The sequence below is a fragment of the Pinus tabuliformis genome, chromosome 2_2 (assembly GCF_031772625.1).
Source record: "Pinus tabuliformis cultivar Carrire ecotype Pingquan chromosome 2_2, CPIR1, whole genome shotgun sequence".
In the NCBI taxonomy this organism is placed as follows: Eukaryota; Viridiplantae; Streptophyta; class Pinopsida; order Pinales; family Pinaceae; genus Pinus; species Pinus tabuliformis.
Window position 1 is genome coordinate 1177962194 of NC_142300.1, and position 6933 is coordinate 1177969126.

The window sequence follows — 6933 nt, forward strand, 5'->3', positions numbered from 1 at the left end:
CTTACTCCATGATAAATACTTAGTTTTGTTTCTAACTATATTTTCTGATTCTTATGTGTTTTTTCTCTTATTGCTAATTCATTCATGATTGATTTCAACAACTTGTGTTTATATTTTATATTTTTCATTGACCACTTATGTAGCATCATGTAGGATGTAACTATAATAACAACAATTGGAATTTTCCCAACTAGAAAAAAAAAAATAAAAAAATAAAAAAAATAAAAAAAAATACCATACCACATTTATTCAATACTATAATAGATCCTAAGTGTTAAATCTAAATATTGGGACACAAGAGAATCATTTTATCAGTTTTCCTAATCAACTAGAGCAAGTCCTTGTAGAAATTCCCACTATAGATCAACAGATTATGCAATATACTAAAGCAAAATACAAGATCTACTTCCAGAACAAACTTTGCGGAAGCTTAATCAATATGAGAAAGATAAATAAGAACACATATAACTGTTGAAGAAAAATCAAACACACATGAACACAGAAGAATAATCCTGGGGAAAGCCTCAATCTAAAACCCCAATCTCTATAATATCATACAAGTGGACATATGTTTAGATTACAAAAAGAATCAGCTCTCAAGCTATCCTTCTCTCTCTGCAATAGAACAATATAACTCATAGACTGAATAGACACTACATATGTCCTCCTCAAGCCCTCCAAGCCTCCTATTTCCTTGCACAATTTTTCTTTGGGTCCAATGATGTCACATGTGTGAATTGGCCTCATTCACACTCACTAAACTAAAGAAGTAATTGTACAATCCTCAAGGAAAGAATTCCTTATGCATGCAAGAGATATCCACCAAGGAATATTCCTGCAATTCACAGTACATTGTCCCACTATCTCATCTCAACTGGGTCTCTGACTGAATTGACATGCATGATTTATTTATAAGAGAATATTCAGTTATCTGAAGTGTAGCAGTTACATGGATGCATGCATTAACTAACTGAACTCACAATTAGTTCAACAAACTATTTGAACTAATCTAACTGGACTTGAATCAGTTAACTGAGCCGACTAATTACAACTCATCCTTATCTCTTTAACTGATGGATAAATTCCTCAATCAATGGAGAAATTGTTGCATGTCTTGACATAGATTTCATGTTTGATATTCTACAACTAATTAACTCATGGTGAATTAATTAATTATTTTTCAAACAACTGGTAAGATCAAATTTGAATTTTTACTTCTCTATTTTAGTTCAGGGACTAGCTAAAATAGGAAGGTATCCCGAAATGCTATCTATAGCAGTGCTAATTTTAGCATTTCTTGTTGCTATTTTAAACACTCCCTATCAACAAGAAATGGATTATCAGTAACCCCAATCCTATCTCTGTGGAACTCGAACTTGCATTTTGACAATGCCTTCATCAAAATATCTGCATCCTTTTCCTCGGTCGAAACATACAACAACAACATGATCCTCTTGACCACATAGTCTCGAAGATGGTGATACCAGATATCAATGTGCTTGGACCTGTCATGAAAAATTGGATTCTCATAGAGTTTTATGCAACTCTGATTATCACAGTAGATCATTGTAGGATCCATCCTTTGACCAAACAATCCCACTAGAATCTTCTGTATCCAAATGGCCTCACATGCAGCCTGACTAGTAGCCATGTATTCAACCTCTGCTGAGCTAAGTGCAACTGATCTCTGTTTCCTATTGTACCAGGAAACTATAGTTGAACCAAGGTTGAAGATCCCTCCAGAATTGCTTTTCTAGTCTGATGGACTCCCTGCCCAATCTACATTTGTGAAGCCCTGAGGCTTCACTCTCTCTGTCCGTCTGTACCGCAATCCAAACTGAGATGTGCCTCTGAGGTATCTCAGCACATGCTTCGCTACCTTCCAAAACAACTTCGTAGGTTGAAGCATATCTTGACTCAGCTGGTTCACCACAAAGCATAAGTCAGTTCGTGTGTTCACCAGATACATAAGTGAACCCACCAGCTACCGGTAAACAGTAGCAGCTACTACCTCACCTGAAGTAGCATCCTCCTTACTCCCATTCCTAGCTAGAGGAGTTTGAATGGGTTTGCACTTCTCCATATGGAACTGTGTGAGGATCTCATTGGAATACCTACCTTGAGACACAAAAACTTCTCCATCTCTCTGCCACACCTCCATGCCTAGAAAGCAGTGAATAAGAACCATGTATTTCATTTCGAACTCTCTTGCAAGGTCCTCCTTGCAAGGCTGTATCAGCTGATCATCACTTGTCAAAATCAGATCATCGACATAAAGAACAATGACCAATGGCTTGCCTTATACCATGATGTGGTAAAGGTTTGCATCTGCTTCACTCTTGGTGAAGCCCAACCCAGTGAAATAGTTGTCGATCCTAGTGTACCAAGCATGGGGTGCTTACTTTAGCCCATACAGAGCCCACTTGAGTCTGCACACATGCGACTCACAATCAAAGGTCTCAAAACCTTCTAGCAGCTCAATGTACACCTCCTCCTCAATCTTCCCATTGAGGAATGTTGTCTTCACGTCCATTTGGTGGATCTTCCACCCCATCTAAGCTGATAGTTCCAATATCTATCTAATCGATGAGTACCTTGCTACAGGAGAATAAGTCTCATCATATTCGATCCCCTCAACCTGTGAAAAACATCAGGCAACAAACCTTGCCTTATTTTTCTCAACACTACCATCAGTTGCCTGCTTTACCTTGTAAAGCCATATGGAACTCACCACTGACTTTTCCTGAGGTCTTGGGACAATATCCCAAACACAGTTCCGCACAATGGAGTCGTAATCCTCCACCATTGCATCAACCCAGACTGGTTGCTACACTTCCTCCTCGAATGAAGAAGGCTCAGAATCTACACATTCCCCAACCAGGGCCATGTAACCAGTGTATCGCTCAGGCGGCCTCGTCTGTATGCACTGAGAAGATGGCTTTCCCACATTCCCCTGCACATCTAGCATCAACCTGTCAGCTTCCATTGAGCATTTCTGCCCATCTCTGGAAGTCTCAACATGAGTTGATGTCTCCACTCCTGGATCCTCTGCATGTGGCTACTCTACATCAATCTGAGGCTCATCCTCCTTAGGAACTGAAAGTTCCTCATCTACATGCAACTTTAACTCCCTCTCAAGTGATACTCACATGGATTTCTACTAGTTGAACTTTAGATCCCTTCGTACAACAGTCCTCTGACTGGTAGGTAGGTACACCCAATAGTTGTGGGCTGTATCCATGTACCCCACAAGTATTCCCAACTTAGCTGTGGGATCTAGGTTCTTTCGGGCATCTTTGGTCACATGACAGTAAAATGATGATCCAAAGATTCGGAAGTGCCTCACATCTGGTCGCTTCCTGGAAAAGGTCTCCATAGGTGTCTTCATTCCCAGTATACGGTGTGGGCTTCTATTCTGCAAGTATACTATTGTATTGCACGCCTCAACCCAAAAATACAGTGGTAGGCTTTGGTCATGCAACATCGCTCGAGTTTCTCCCACAATCGATCTGTTCTTCCTTTCGGCCACCCCATTCTGCTGTGGGTTATGGGGTGTCATCAACTCCCGTTTAATTCCTTCTACATCATAGAAGTCCTTAAACTGCTGGGAGACATACTCTCCACCATTGTCGCTATGCAAGGATTTTATTTTCTTTCCAGATTCTTTCTCTGCCAAGGCTTTAAACTCAAAACCTTAAGAAGGTTTGATCCTTCTTTTACATAAATTAGATCCAACATATACGAGAAAAATCATCAATAAAAATAACATAGTACCTTTGTTTAGCAGTGGAGGTTGTAGAGAATGGTCAAAAAACATCTGAGTGAACTCACTCCAGGATTGCTCCAGCTCTACTGTCTCGATTAGGAAAGGAAGATTTCGCATACTTACCCAAAGTACAACCTTTGCATGTATTCATCTGCTCAAGTTTTCCCTTAGGTAATCAAGTAGAAATCTGCTACATGATCTTCAGGGCTACATTATGCAAGTAGCCCAATCTTCTACGCCATAGCTCGCCAACATCTTGGCTCTGCACCATCTCAGCTTTGGAACTCAAAGAAGCATAGTCATCTACCTCTAGCTTGTAGAGATTCTTAACTCGAATCCCTATTCGCTATGTCTGTCTAGTGCCGATATGCCTCAGGAATAACTTTCCTTTGCTAAAGACTACATCATAGCCTTTATCTTCTAGCATAGCAATGGACACAAGATTTTTCTTCAGACTTGGTACATACTTTACATCAGTAAGGGTGAGGGAGCTCCATGCTCCCTCTGAAACACAATTGTACCTTCACCTGATACATGGTACTTTCCATCATTGCCCATCTCGATCCGCATATGGAGATCCTTCTCCACCAGGGTACTGAAAAGATTCATGTCACCTGACATGTGGAATGAAGCTCCACTGTCCAGGTACCAAACACATCGCACCATGGATGAAACCATGCATGTGATGAGAGAGAAATCCAGCTCAAACTATGAGGCCAGTGCCTCACCATCAGATCCCTTAGAGGAACCCTTCTTGGGTTTCTTGTGTGGACAATTTGTAGCATAATGGTCCACTTCATGACAATGAAAGCATCACACTTTCGATTTGTCAAACTTCTTCCCACCATTAGAATAACTGGATTTGGATTGGGATGCCTTCCCTTTCCCCTTCCTCACCTTACTCGCTAAGGCTATATTTTCCTCATCATTTTGCTTCAATGAGGATCCATATTTGGTGCTTCTTCTTATCTCCTCCTGCATCAGATCAGACCAAAGTCATTCCCAATCTGGCAGATTTTCTCTTCCATTAACTGAGTCTTCGTAGCTATGCCAGCTCTTAGGAAGACCGAGGAGTGCAAGACTCACCATGTCATCATCGGTTGTCATGATCCCTACGCTTCCAAGCTCATCCCTGCAGGTGGCGAGCTTGTTCAGATACGTAGAGATCATGTCGCCCTTTTCACACTTGATTTTCCGAAGCTTGTCTTTTAGCGCCAGTTTCCTCTGATCACCGCTATTCTGATATAGATCTTTTAATGTTTTCCACATCGAAAATGTTGTCTCCTTCCCATGGAGACTTGAGACTATGTGGTCTCAAACTCCTTCTAGAAGGATTCTCCTTGCTCTAGCCACATATTTCTTCCATTCCTCCAATTCAGTAGTAGCAGTTGGTTTGGGTACTTCTTGATCAATGAAGTCCTTTAGACCGTTATCCTCTAATACTGCTTCCATGCGATCCTTCCAGGATATATAATTCAAACTGCCATTAAGAGCATATTCGAGTCTTAAACCGTTGAACACCATTAGTGGAAATGATATGTGATAAGAACTCGAATTCTATATTCAGGAATCACAAACTTTGAACTTCTCCCTTCTTGTATATTGTTCTCTCCTTGCTCACCTTTGCTCTGATACCATGTAGAAATTCCCATTGTAGATCAACAGATTATGCAATATACTAAAGCAAAATACAAGATCTACTTCTACAACAAACTTTGTGGAAGCTTAATCAATATGAGCAAGATCAATAAGAACACATATAACTGATGAAGAGAAATCAAACACACATGAACACAGAAGAATAATCCTGGGGAAAGCCTCAACCTAAAACCCCAATCTCTGTAATATCATACAAGTGGAAATATGTTCAGATTACAAAAAGAATCAGCTCTCAAGCTATCTTGCTCTCTCTTCAATAGAACAATATAGTTCACAGATTGAATAGACACTACATATGTCCTCCTCAAGCCCTCCAAGCCTCCTATTTCCTTGTGCAGTTTTTCTTTGGGTCCAATGATGTCACATGTGTGTATTGGCCTCATTCACACTCACTAAACTGAAGAAGTAACTGCGCAATCCTCAAGGAAAGAATTCCTTCTGCATGCAAGAGATATCCACCAAGGAATATTCCTGCAACTGATAGTACATTGTCCCACCATCTGATCTCAACTGGGTCTCTGACTGAACTGACATGCATGAGTTATTTATGAGAGAATATTTAGTTATCTGAAGTGCAGCGGTTACATGCATGCATGCATTAACTAACTGAACTCACAATTAGTTCAAAAAACTATTTGAACTAATCTAATTGGACTTGACTCAGTTAACTAAGCCAACTAATTACAACTCATACTTATCTCTTTAACTGATGGATAAATTCCTCAATCAATGGAGAAATTGTTGCATGTCTTCACATAGACTTCATGTTTGATTTTCTATAGCTATTTAACTCATTATGAATTAATTAATTATTTTTCAAACAGCTGGTAAGATCAAATTCGAATTTTTACTTCTCTATTTTAGTTCAAGGACTAACTAAAATAGGAAGGTATCTCGAAATGCTATTTATAGCAGTGCTATTTTTAGCACTTCTATTTTTAGCATTTCTTGTTGCTATTTTCAACAATCCTTTTACTTTGAATTTAAACTGAAGTTAAGGATGAGCAAAAGGATTAAAGAGATGGAGCATGTGTTATCATGGGATGGGTGTGTCATCTCTATGGATAAATACATGAAAGATTTAATATTTTCAATAAAAGTAGTAAATATATGTGCTAAATTAATTCAATCAAGATATCCACTTGTGTCATTAGAGTGCATAGTGGAGTCCTAGGTAAGTGCAAAAAATACATTGGTTGGAATAATGAATATCCATTCACCTTAAAGGATGCCACTAGAGACATGATTCATGTATGATGAAAGGTAATAGTCAGGAAGAGATGGTGCACTTATCTGAATAACCTCAGGGTTTAGGTTAGGGTTACGATCATCACTCTGTTGTCGGTTCCATTGCACCTGCCATCAATATGTAGTGAGGCTCTATCACTATGACGTCTTGCGGTCTGCTACCCTACCCCATCACCGGTTGTTACCATCATCCTTGTTTCTATCTGCAACTTGTCAAAATGGAGATTGATGTTGTCGACTATTTGGTTGACCCGAATCCC